The sequence below is a fragment of the Chionomys nivalis genome, chromosome 21 (genome assembly GCF_950005125.1).
Source record: "Chionomys nivalis chromosome 21, mChiNiv1.1, whole genome shotgun sequence".
NCBI lineage: Eukaryota > Metazoa > Chordata > Mammalia > Rodentia > Cricetidae > Chionomys > Chionomys nivalis.
Genome location: NC_080106.1, coordinates 18651059 through 18665192, shown reverse-complemented (window position 1 = coordinate 18665192; position 14134 = coordinate 18651059).

The following is a 14134-nucleotide window of genomic DNA, read 5'->3' as shown; positions in this document are numbered from 1 at the left end:
ACAGAGCGGAAGTGGTCGTGTGACGTAAGTGGGTCATGTGACACGGGCTCTGCCAATGATATTTATGAATATTTGCTGCGTGGCAATTGGAGAAAGAAATCTACTTCTTATAAGGAGACTTCCACACCCATCTTTATCTTGTGTCCTTATCTAATGATATTTTACTGACCGTTTATAAAACGACAAGCACAAGGCGAAACACACGGAGGGAAGCAATTTACCAAGTTATGAGAGTTTTGAGTTTGTCGTCTTTGTTCGTGGAGACTTAACCTCTCTTCATTACCAACTTCATAGCAACGTTTTCTTGATTATCTACTCAACACATATAAATTGTATTTTCTGTTATTTCATACCCAAAGCATTCCTGATAACCAGTCTGCCTAGTGTGCCATAACCAAAGGCCATGGCTAAGCAGCTGCAGCAGTACAATTTAATTGTCTCGTGCTCTGGAGGAAGAAGCCCAGAACTTCCTGGTTTGAAGGTAACTGGGTTCAGTGCTATGATCTAACATGACCTGCCCTTGATACATACATGTAAAGCAAGACACAGCTAGCTTCCTTCTCTTCTCTTCTGAAGACTCCAATCCCATCATGTTGTCACCATCTCATCTAATCACTGAAAAATAAAAATTTTGAAATTTATGCCCTGGCAATGCTAAAGTATGCATGGGCAGCCTGTATTGGCTTTCATGATCTAAGTTGATAAGGATGACTGACCAAGTCTCTTCCTCAAGAGGGCACCAGATCTCATTACAGATGGTTGTGAGCCAGTATGTGGTTGCTGGGAATTGAACTCAGGACCTCTGGAAGAGCAAGCAGTGCTTTGAACTGCTGAGCCAATCCTCCTAAAGACCCTGTCTTTCCATTATCATCACAGAGTGGTTAGGGCTTCCATACACGAGTCTGAGGCAAGGGCATACAGATACTTCATAAAAAAAATAACAAAATTACTCTGCCAAAACCCAGGACTTTCTTAGCTTATGAATACATTCAGAGCTAATGGAAAACCTTGCCTATGTTTCTAATGTTATTCTTCAGACTTCACCATGTGACAGAGGACAGGTATGAATGCGGCCCACACATAACTGCAAATCCTGATTGATATGAGATTGTACAAGCAAACACAGTTGCTATGAGTTGATTGTGCAACAGTCACGTCATGCCCAGACATTATCATTTCAGAGTCCCCTCCTCATCTGTGACCTCTTACCTTCTTTCTGCCCATTCTTCTGCCATGTTCCCTGAGTTTTGGATGAGAAGCGATTAACACAGATGATTCATCTATAGCTGAGGACCTATTCGCTTACTTACAACACTATGAGATTAAAACGGTTTTTGTAACTTGAATGCATCATTCTTGAACACGAACTTTGCAGGTGTCAACGCGGAGCCGCGCTGTCAAAAAGTTGGACAACCATGCTTGAAGTTGGTGAAGCGCTGTGGAAACACCACAGGGGAGACTTCAGAACACAGAAGAAACAGCAAAGACAGAACCATAGCCAACCAACCCACCAAAACAAAAGCCAAAGACTAAGCAGCCTAGAAACAAAGCCCTAAGAACTATAAACAAAGCAAAACTAAAGAGGTATGGCAAAAACGAATGACCGAAACTGGAATCCTGTGTTTATCCATTCACTACACGCTGGCCTGCTGTGTGCTGTTGGACCCTGGGGATGCAGAGGTGAAAGTTGCAGGATTTTAGACCTTTAGAATCCATTCAAACAAATATGAGATGCAGAAACGGTGATGAAACGGCTAAACACTTGCTCTGCAGAGATACACAGTGCTATAGAAGTTGAGTACTCCCAGGGAGCTCCTCCCAAAGGGTTGGGAGTGGGCATGCTCCCAGTTCAACAGAAGATCATTGAAGGCCAATCCTTGAGCTGCTGAAGGGAGCCACATTCAGACATCTTTCTATTCTCTCTGGGGCTGCCTTACTTCAGAACTGCCTGCCTTGCTGAGAAATGGGTAAATGACCAATTTAGTCATGAATTTGGGATGAAGTTTTACACCTGATCTTGCTCATAACTGTTAGAAGAAATGCAGGTTTTTTTTTTTTTTTTTGTGTGTGTGTGTGTGTGTGTGTGTGGCTAATATGCTATTGCTTAGGAACTGGGAAAGGCTCTGACCAGCAGCGAGTCAATCCACTCACTCACTCACTCACTCACTCACTCACTCACTCACTCACTCACAGACATGACATCCTCATCAGATCCATCACTCAGACCCTTGGCTGTCAGAGAAATTTCTTCTCTCCCACTAGTGAACTTGCTACAGAAATTGCCGTGATTTTAAAGGCTAGCAGATTGCTTGGTCCTTTAAGGAGAGCTAATGGAAATTTACTTCAGTCTGCTTTGTACCATTTCTTCCAGATTTTCGTTTGTGGGCTGTGGAGCCTTCTCTGTTGGTCAAGTGAGGACCATGCAGGTTCCCTTCAATTCTACCGTGTACCCTAATGCGGCTTCAGCTGGCTGTCAGCAACACCGGCAGCTCTGAGGTACGAGTCCGGAAGGAGCTTTGCATAGCATGAGGCTGAAATATGTAAAAATTAAAAACAAAATAGTTGCATGAAACATCTTCCGGCTTCTTACCTAGGTAAATATATACCTTCGGAACACCCTGGAAGGCCGCATTCCAGTCAGGAATCTCTCGGCTGTAGACCCTAAGAGGCACAGAGAGGTAGTGAACAGGTTACTGACGGTAAGCCCTCCCTCTCTCTTACCCCAATCTTTTTCTCTTGCTGTGAATGATTTCACATACATGTCAAGGACACTGCCTGCACATCTAACATCCACCCCCGGTTCTGTAGATAGTCCTTACTCCGCCCCCTTGGCTACTAGTCCAGGTTTCTGTTGCAGACCGAAAGGATGGTCTCAGGGAAGGATCCTGGACAGACCCTGGAGGCAGGCTTGAAAGTCTAGAGTCCTGGAGATTGGGATGTGGAAGTGGGGAGGGGTGACTGGCGGCAAGTGGACATTCTATCTCTCCTGGTCCAATGGGCTCCTTCCACAATGGGAAAGAGTGAGGTGGGACAGCGACTCAGCTCTCTAAATAGGGAGTCTAGAATTGGGCCCTGCTGCTGCTCCTCCGGGCTCCGCTCTGCAGTCTCCAACGTGGAGAACTTGTGCAAGCTCTTTTATATATATGATCTTCAGTCTCCTGGTCTATATAAGGGATCATAAAGTGGCTGTTAGTGTCATATACACGCCTGTGGAGAAGTCTAAATATATTTAACACTGTGAGGGAGAATGCTTTGTTAAGGGGCCAGCTCCTAGTCATATATTATTACTCTGCCTTTTCTGTTTTGTTTTCCATTTTACCACATACTAAATCAAAGGGCAATGCAGCTGCCAACCGCACCCACGTCTCCACGTTCTCATGAACACATAAACAAAAGAGCAAAAATGGAGGCATGATGACAACAGAGGCAAGGGTTATTAAATATCCTCAAGATTGTATTTCCCCCTTAACCTGGTCCAGGTTGATTTCCTCAAGTCTGTGGAGGTGGGCTGATTTGCATAAGTGAGCTCGGCTCCCATACGGATGTGGTGTAAGGGACATTACTCTTCAGCTAGAAGGCGGGACGACGCCTGCATTCTCCAGGAAGCAGAATGAAATCTCACGGGCTCAGCAGGCAGAGAATAGCAGTGTACCTTTGTGGCAGAGGCAGACAGCTGAATGAGCGGGGTGTGCCCGGGAATGAATCACGCCATGAGCTTCCGCATCCATAAAAATGAGGCTGATCTCGGGTCAGGCGGGTGGGTGATCTGTCACAGAAGCAGGTTAAACTGCCTCGACCCTCCGGCTGGCTGATTTGAAGCTGACAAGAGGGGCTGAGCTGTGGCTCCGGGCTCAGAATAGCTTTCCATTGTCTCTGGCCATTTTGAACTAGGAAAGCCTCCAGCTTTTCTACCCCCCTTTGGATTGTATATTTTTTTTTCCCTTTCCGCTTCTCTAATAAAATCCAGTTCATTCCTATTTGCATAGAAATTCAAATCAGTTTTGTTCTCAGGGTAGGTATTTTGGTAAGTTGCGGGGGAGGATTGCGACCCTGTATATTTATCTACTTTTTCGCATCTTGCTAAATAAAACAAATATGTCCTATTTCTATTTTTGCTTTTCCAAAGTAATTACATCCCTGCCATTTTTAGACACTCAGGCCGAAGAGACTGCCTTGATTACCCATCCTTCCATGCCCCGCCCCTTTCCAAGTCCTCCGGCTTCTGCACTGTTAGGGAAGGATTCAATTAAATGAGGTGTCAATGGAGTTACAATGGTTTCGGGTCAGAGACAGAGGGAAAAGCTGCAGAGCCGAGGCTGCCCCGTGTATGTAAATGTATATATTTATCCGAGGGATGTCACTTGCAGGAATCTCCTTCTCCGCTCTTCCCTGATCAAAGATGATTGCAGAGGCAATTACCACAAAGGGAAAGGGAGCCAGGGCCTCCTCGTTCTTGTATGGCTGGGGTTTAATTGCTTGGAAGAATGGTACGTGGGTGCCTTGCTTTTGCACAGGCATGCACAAACTTTCACAAATGGCTGTGCTAGAGCACACACAGAGGAGAGCCGTGTAGGAAAAGACCCACGTGCCCCTCCATCCTTAAGAATTCCATGTACACAGAGTTTGTCTGTGGCATGAGGCAGAAATACCACCCTCTCCGGCAAATGCGACAAAAGCAATGCAGTGGCCCCATTAGAAGTTAAGGTCTTGGTCACGCTTTAGAAAAGATTAGACATTTTTATTTTCATACAAAGAAACAGCTGAAATTAAAAAAAAAATAAAGGAAAAGGGGACAGGGAGAAAGCACAGCAACAAAACATTCCTTAAACTGTTCCCATTGTTTGTCTAGTCCTTCTGCATGCAGCCACAGAAATCCCAGCTCTCTGTGCAAACACTTCACATGGAAAAAAAAAACCTCTCAGATCCGCCTTGCTTTGTGTAGGTAGATACAGATACAAGGACACACTGAGTATTCTACGCTCTTCGCTGCCGTTCTAGGCTATTCTGCTTTTGTTCTGTTTGACACCGGTCCTAAAGAGGTATCTTAACTCGAATCAACAAACATAACGAGTGATACTTAATGCAGAAAATTCAGTCTCTCTCTGTAATTAATTCTATGTGTAGGAAGCAACTCGAGGGCGGTGGCGAGTCCTTGGTCACCGGCGGAACAGGCTTTGTAGATTTAGGTTTTCATTGCCGCCTCCAGAGGCTTGTCAAATTTTAAATATTATATGGATTAATTGGTTCTTTCTTCAGCGAAACAGTACAGAGAGTGGACCTCCCTCCTGCTACACCATCAACACAACTCGGGAGCTAGGCTTTGTGTCAGGGTCACTGTTTTCCTTTTGTGCACCGCGTTGTTAAAGCTGCAGGGGTGCAACGCGCGCCTTCTCTTCTCTTTCTAGTACGGTTAAGCGTCGACACAGCTTTTCAGAGAAACGGTTTGCGATGTTTTCCTCACTGCTTTGCTTTTCAGATTTTTGCAAAGTTATTCTCTCAAATTTTCACAAAATGCTGGTGGAAGGGTAAGGTGGAAGGCATTTTAGAGGCTTAGGGGTGCGTGTGACGATGCAGAAGGGCACCGTGAACAGGAAACCGTACTGTATCTGCATCCTTGACAACGGCTCTCTGACGCCTTCACTTGTTTGGCACGTGCTGCGTTTTTAACCTGACTTGTGCTTGCGTTTTGATTTTGATACCTTCTGTAATGATCAGTGTCTCCTCATGTGATGTCTCATCATGCGGCTGCGGTCTCCCAGCTGTGCTCACCCTGATAGGCTGACACTCTACCTAGCCCTGAACTTTGTCTAATGGAGGACACAGAAAAAAATACACAGTCCCAACTCAGGTAAAGGCATAATAATAGGAGACTACCTCGGAAGGGCAATTAGCCTATTTGTGAGGGGGAGGAAATGACCTGGAGCATTTTCTGGGGAAGGTAATTTTTGGATCAGAATTAGACAGCAGGGTATCGGGTGCAATCCTAAAACTAGCCAAGGTCACCCTGCATTTGAAATGTCCTTTTCAAGTTACTTGATTGATTAATTCTCTCTAACCTTTACTGGGTGCCCACCCTCAGATTCCTGCAAATTACTTGGTGGGAGTGGCTTGAGATTCAGCTTCTATTAGACATTTGAAATCACTAGAACTGAACTTCTCCCCTGTCCCTTCTGTCTAGCCTGTGCCAACCCAGGTGAGGTCTTCGTGGCTACACAAAGAGTCTGAGAGAACCTCTTAAGTAGTGTGTTGTAAACACCTGGAGTTTAGGATGGGAATTCACCGCACCTTGTCTTGGTCCTTCCTTGATTTTCTTGGCTTCCCTCTTTTCTACAATCTCCTTCCTTCAGACTTGTCATTCAGCAACTCACCTATTCTGAGTATGGAAAACATTGTTTTCTGCCTCTTGGACTGTCTGGGTGTTCACACACCCCATGGGCATCCCTACTGTCCTTTAGCAATGCACTTCTGTAGGCATGCATACACATGAAACCAACAGAGAGGTGTTGGCAGTTTAGCGTTTTCTCTGTCTCTCCTCTGCTTACCCTTGAAATGGACACTAATAACTGTTTGAGGACTGGGTCTACGTTGCTGAGGAGGTGACAAGGACGGATTCCATAGCTCAAGTTTACGAGTGTGCCTGCTCTGTTTGATGTCTCTGGAGACAGGGCAGAGGACAGTCTCTGCCCCTGCGGGATCACCTTTGGTTCCTGAGTTAGTTCTATGTCTAGTTGTAGTGGCCAGACACCTGGCAAAAACTATTTGAGTGATGAAGGGTTTAATTTTGATCCACAGTTCAGAAGAAAATAGACCACTGTGTCTGGAAAGCCCAGCACTGAGCAGGAACCAGGATGGGGAACGCCAAGGCTCAGCTTATTCACCCATTGCCCTTTCACGCATCCTGGGGTCCTAACCCATGAATCAATGCCGCCCAAGTCCAGGAGGAGTCTTCCAATCTCAGTCAAACCTCTCCTGTGCCAATGCGGTCAAGTGTACTTCCCACTTGTAAACCAAGAATTTTATGTCCAGCAAAAGTGATCCTCAAGTACAAAGAAGGGTAAACAAATAGTTATTATCAACACATAAGATCAGAAAAATTGTTCCCATGAGCCCCTTTTAAGAACCCCTAGAGAACAAACTTAAAATAATTGAAATAATTATAGTAACACTAAATATATAATTACTTGAAGAACTAAGTAGAAATTAAAAATAGATCACATTATATAATAGCTATATGATTTGAAAACTTAAATTAATATAAGCAGTAATAATAGGGAAGGGGGCACAGAAAATGTTAATAGAAGTTCCCAAAGGAGAAGGGGCAATATAATGGAAACAAACCCCGTGGAAATAATGAGCCATAAGGGAATAATTGCTGAGAGTAATAAAAAGACATACAATTTTGGATTGGTAGGGACTAGAAATCAAAGACAACTAATGAATAAGGACTCACACCATGTAAATTCTTGTAGAATTTACATCCTAATGGCTTTCAGTGGTGGGGGAAGGTTATTTTTAACATAGTAGAGGTAGAAGGATGCCACGCCTCTCTCTAGCAACATTGGGTGCAGGACCTTCAGGGGTTTTAGGGGAAAAATACCTGTATAAGTTAACTATGAGTATTATTCGGGGTGTAAGTACATACTTTTATGTAGGTTATACTTATTATCCACATATACCAAGGAAAATTACTCAAGTAAATTGCTTTTAATGATGACAAATACGAAAAACAATGTGGCCAAGAAAAAGGAAAGAAATTCAAAGACTTAAGGAGCAGCATGCAGCCCCGTGTGCCTGAGATCTCCCTCCAGGTGGGACATCTGACGATCTGGGTGCTGTGGTCTGAATGGGAAATGCCTCCGAATCCCCACGGGCTCGTGCGTTTGCGTATTTTCCCTGTCCACCTGACCACTATGTCCACTCGTTGCATATTCTAAATTCTTCTAGTGGTTGTGCTCACAATTCAAAGCATTATTTTTAATATATTTATTCCTGTACATATCATCTTTTGAAAGCGGCGCTGTTTGAGAAGACTGTGGGGTCTGCGGAAGACAGAGCCTCCCTGGAGGAGCTGGACCAGTAGGTCTTGAAGTTTAATAGCTGTGGCTAATTTTTGTTCTTTGTCTGCCTCTACACTGTGGACATGATGTGACCAGCCTGCTTTCCCTCCCGGCCACCATTCCTTCCCTACCATGGTGGAATGTACCCCTCAAACTGTAAACCCGAATAAATCCTTCCTTTGTTTCCCCAGCCATTTTGTCACGCAATGAAAAAAGTTACTGATACACGGGTACGACACCCACTTTCTTCCCTATTCGCTTGCTCGTTTTCCACACGGTTCCTTTGTGGCTGTGCAGTCGTACTGGAAAGACTGCACTGTATGTCGAGTCTTTAGAACTAGCATCATGCTTGCAAGATTTGATAAGAGTTATGGAAAATCTTATAAACAATGACGAATTTTTAAAATGTACAACTACCAAGGTAGCAGCAGAAGGAGAAAGCAATGAGGTTTGTCACAACTTTAAAAAGTACTTTCAAAAGACAATATGTCAAGAAATAAATAACAAAAAATACTTGGAATTGTGAGAGGTCCCACTAGAAGAATTCAAAATACATGGCAAATAGAAACAGTGGACAGGGAATTAGTGCAGAAGAAGACAGGAAACAGTGCAGGCTTTAGGAACGTGGAATTGTTATTAAATTCAACCCTAGGGTAGAGGCATCCCAACAGAAGAAAAAGAATATAGCTAATACTTACAATGGTTGATCTTTCAGATTCGAGCATTTGGTGTTTCCTACAAGAGGTAAGGAAAGGGACGCCCCAGTTATCAGAAGGGAGTCTAGTTAAGAGACTGTTAAAAGTGAAATAAACGCAGGCTGGAATAAACCTTACTTCTACTATGCACTAAGTATCCTGCGCAAGCCTCTGCTTCTCATCACTGGCCAGGCAGGATGAGTCTTCCCACCCTCCCTGTCAACCACAGGGAAGGGGGAGAGCTTCCCAGTTAGGTGCTGTAGGAAGTCTTACAGCCAGTGGTTACCCACTCGCTGGGGCGTGGCCTCTTATACTATATAAGCCGATATAGAACATGCATCTGCTCTCTTTTTGCGGCTGCAGGATTTGGTTTCTGGTCTCCGTTCAAGCAGAGGATTCTGATTTGTGAGTCTACCCCTAAATAAATAACCATCTATTTCTCAATTCTGAGCTAGTGTGGGATTTCATTTAAGCGTCCTTCTTCAGTTCGGCACCTACCGTAGGCCTTCTTTAGGCTTGCATTATCTAATTTTTAATTTTCAAAGACATTCACAAGGCAGGCGTAGTTGTCCCCATTTTTATAAAATTTCAAGAAATTAAGAAATTGGGCTATTTGTCTGGTAGACAGTGTATTCTATTAAAAGTCAAGCGTGTGAGGGGCTGAGGTCCACACTTATCTCCTTCCCGCTTGTTACAGCCCTGTGTTAGTTTGTACTTCTGCCTACTGCACTGAGTGAACGCTCTCTGTCTTATAGATAGCTTATCTCCCCATTGAAATTCTCAGCAACTCAATGAAGGGCACCTGACCTTAAACAGGTAAGGCATAATTTATTTTTTTTTAAAGATTTATATACTTATTTTTATGTGTACGAGTGTTTTCCCTACATGTACGTGTGTCTACCACGTATGTGCCTGCTGCCTGTGAAGGCTAGGAAAGGGCATCAGATCCCCTGGCAGGAGAGTTACAGATGGCTGTGAGCCACCATCTGGGTGGCAGGAATTGAACCCAGGCCCTCTGCAAGAGCAGCAAGTGCTCTTAATGGATGCGCTTTTTTCTCCAACTCCCAGTTCTTACAACACAAAACACAGTACCTTTTGTATACAATGAGCTTAACCGGTATCTATTAGGTAGTGCTGGAACCTAGATAAGGAAAAAGAAGAGCTATATTTTTATATAAGTTGGCTATATTAAGGAATGAGTGGTCTGAACCCTTACAACCCTTGATGCACAGCGAAACCCTCCTTATAGACTTCCATCTTCATCCTCCCTTAATTCTCTCATTAGGCAGTTTTCTCAAGATCATAAGCAAATAACATAAATCTGTATGGTTATTTTTCTCTGTTTGGATATCTGCTGTCCCTTCAGCCTCGTTTCCAGCTCATTTTCCTTGTATTCACTTTACCTACTAGGCACACTGTTTAAGGGGGAAACACGTTAAGAGCCAGTTCCTGTTTACCACTATGTGTGACAAAATTTCAAAGGAAAACTGTCCCAAAATGCCTTATAAAAGGAATCGGGATATCGTATCCTCGTAAACAATAGGCTTCCTGTACACAATCAGTATTTCATAGTGCCTGGCTTGATGCAAATGCTAGTGCTGGCGGAAGCGAATGGAGAGCAAGGATTAAATCTTTACAGACACATTCATTCCCAGTCAAGGCGCGTAGGAAGTACGCCTGGTCCTCAGTCATTCACATGACGGGCAGCTGCAAATGCAGCCATGCTGTCCCTGGTCCCTGTACCTCCTTTCCTTCACACTGCTGTCTACACAGCCCGCCCTGCTCAGACGAGACAGCCACAGCCATCACGCCACGCTGCCAGCGTGGATGGATTTTAGCCAATGTTTTGTTTCACTGTGGCAATGTCTCGTTTCAGTAAACGCTGCTTCATGAGCTTCTTGTGCTTTTATTCCAAGCTGAGGATGCACGCTTGCAAGCTGCCTGTCTCTTTGCATTTAGCTGCAAGTGCTGGCAGCCCCTCCCCCAGCCCCCCTTTGCCGCTGTTGCTGCTACTACTTTTATTCAGTTCAACACTTGAGGGAACTGCAGATGAAATGCCTCTGAATCTAAATTGCCAGCAATGGAAATAACAACCTAGTTTCTGATCTCCCCTTCCTCCACCCACACTTGGAATCTCAGCCTAGGAGCACAGCTCTGTTCTCTCTCTGTCTCTTGGGTTTCCTGTTGGAGTGGCTTTTCTGGGGGGAAAGAGAACAACCTCAAACACAAATCCATTAGGGAAAGAAATCTGGTAAAGAAAGGAAATGTATGTGTATATGCTTATAAGATCTATACGAATGCTGGAGAATATACAATGCACGAAGCGAAACTGGAATTTACACACGAGGCTGTCGCCACACGAGAGGACGTACTCACTCCATCAGCACCAGCGGCTGCCAAAGCTTTTATTTGTATTCTTGGAATTTCTCCCAAAGAATTGCTCGCAGCATCAGTCCCTAAAAGATATAATGAAACAAGCCCCTTATCATCATGTTTTTAGAAACCCTAGGCAGTGTTACCCGGTTGTGTCTCTGGCCGTATTAGAATGTGAATGTGAATGGATTGATGGATTTCTATATTAAAAATACAAAATAAAATATATTAAAGAGAGGGTATCGACTCCTCTCTGCAAGCAGGTAAACTTGATATTGATAAGGTCTTAAAATGTGGCGTTCTAATAGAAGCCCATCCATGTGAGTCAGTGGTCAGCGGCTGAGATGAATGCTACACCGTCTCACTGGGTGTTATGAAAACTGCTTCCTGCTGGTTGTGGTGGTCACACCTGTAATCTCAGTACTTGGGAGGTGGTCAGAGGATGCTGGGAAATTTGGGGTCATCCTCTGCCACATAGAGAGTTTGAAGTCAGCCTGGGCTATGTGAAAATCTTTCGCCTTCTTCCTGTCTACACACACACACAAAGAGAGAGAGAGAGAGAGAGAGAGAGAGAGAGAGAGAGAGAGAGAGAGAGAGAGAGAGAGGTGACTCACCAGAGAGATTAAGTAACTTGGCCAAGGCCCACAGCCAATGAAGAAAAATGAACTCAGGGTGGGCTGAAGTCTGTACTTGGCTTCAAGAGAAGTCCCAAGGAGTGTTTTGTGACAATGTGGCATGCTGAACACAGTACAATGAAGAACACAAGAAAAAACATGAGCACAAAGATGGATAGACTGTAGACAGAATTAAACCTGGATATTTAATGCTTGTTTTCCCATCTCCGAGAAACAGCTGTTTTAATTCTCCTCTTTAAGGGCTCACCTTCGCGTGACCGTGGGAGATGACTTTCCATACCCACAGCTTCCAGAACCTTGGTTTCAGTGTTTACCTCTCACTAATTTGAGTTTCCTTGTCAGGTTCCGAACTCAGGGATATTAATTTCATTGATGAATGCAAGCGGAACGTTGACAATATTGAATCGTTGCTCTTCTTGGTTTCTGTGGGTAGTGGTATGTTCTACTTTGACCTGAAGTGTGATTGGACAGAGTTGTCTATGGACAGTGTGTTGCTGTATTACTCTGGGGTCTATTTCTGCCTCTTCATCTCTGGCTGGGAAGCTGACCTCTGCTGGTTGCATCCAGTGCTTTGCCTTACACACCTGAGGTACCAGCAGGAGATGGAAGGCAGGAGGAGATGCAAGTGTTTGTTCCTCACACTTTATCCTGTTTTGCCACCTTTCTGGTCTGTGGCACAGGCCGGTTTGTCCATGGTTAAGTTCTCCTTAGCAGCCCTTCCAAAGCTCAGCTATCTAAGGTCTCTGGCAAAAAGCATTACTTTATTTGGTCCTTAAGGCTCATAGTAAGTGACAATGGCTTTTCTGTTATTAGTCTCTGGGTAGATCTTACTCTGCCTGTAAAGTCTCCTTACCCCTAGACATGTATCGAGCCTACCCCTCACCTTGTTTTTAGGTACACATTTCCTGACGTTTATTAGTAAAAACAACTAAGTGAAGACATATTGCAACAAGAAAATGTAAATTTAGATCCATTTAAGAAGACCTCTTCAATGCTATGCTTTTTTTTAAATGTTACTTTCCATTTTAATGAGCAATTGGACAGTAGAGTCCAAGAGGAAGGATACAGATTAATTTATTTAAATTCAGTTTCCAGAAAGAGAATTGCTGGATTGCTATTGGAAAAAAATTAGATATGTCTTACAGTCTTGCCCCATTTCTACCTGCAGGCTACAGAAATCTGGAGAGCTATTTGAAAACTGTTAATTCTAGAGGCAAAATAGTTGGTCTAGCTTAATTGATTTTACTTTGGCATTTTAGTCAATAAATTTCCTATCCACCAGTTATAACTAATAAATCCCAATGCTAAAAATATACTAACACTGGAGGAAAGAAATTAGACCACACTTAAAGTTGTTTTTTACTTTTTTAATTGTTTTTTTATTATTTTTTTTTAATGGAGCTGCAGGAGCCCTTGTGATACAGACTCCTCCTTACGTTATGTTTCTCCAGTGTTTTAACACAACACATTGAGAAGACTGAAGCATGAGCCAATGTCCAAGAACCAAAAACGGTTACTAAAGAAGAACAAAAGAAGGAGACGGAAGTGGGGACAGCACCTCCACCTATTCAGACAGTCCCTGCATGAGAACCAAGGACTCACATTCTGGGTAGCATCCAGGATGCACCAAGGTGGTGACTCTTCCATGCTCAGTGCCCCTCCCTCACACCCCTTCCTCACACCCCTCCCTCACACCCCTCCCTCTGCCCAGAACTCAGATCTCCTTCACTCAGAGCTGGACAGAGTGCTGAGGAGAGAAGGCAGGGAGTTTTGCAAGCATGCTCTCTGGGGGGAAAGCTGCAAGCTTGGGCTGTTTCCATCTGAATGACATTTCATTTGGTTCAGCTCAGTGTTTGCTGATTGTTCACGCTGTCTAGAAAAGCTTTGCTTAAACCTTCTAAATTTCCCTCAGCTTTTTCCTTTCCGTTGGGCCAGTTCTTTCCTGGAAGTACAGAAAAATGGCCAGAAGAAAGCAATAAGATAGCGTTAGGTATAATCTTAACACGAGCCTCTCCGCCGATGCAAATAATTCCAATCAGACCAAATTAGACCGAATCAATGCCCACGTTTACTAAATGCAGCGCTCCCGTGTGGCTGGGAGCGTGGCGAGGGGAGGAGAAAGGGGGGGGGGCACGCAAAACCCGAAAATCACGTGTTCCTTCTCTGGGTCACAGCCTAAATAGCCTGTGGGAGTGGTCCTGCCCCTCCCTGGGGAGGGGGCCAGTGCTTGGTGGGCTTTCCTGGACGTGGAGTCCGGACCAAGGTGACTCCCAGGGGGAGGGGGCTTCCCAGTTCGGTATTACATTCCAGACTCCTTGTATAAGGAGTAACAGAGGTGATGCTATTGACAAACAGGTAGGACAGCGGAAGAGGA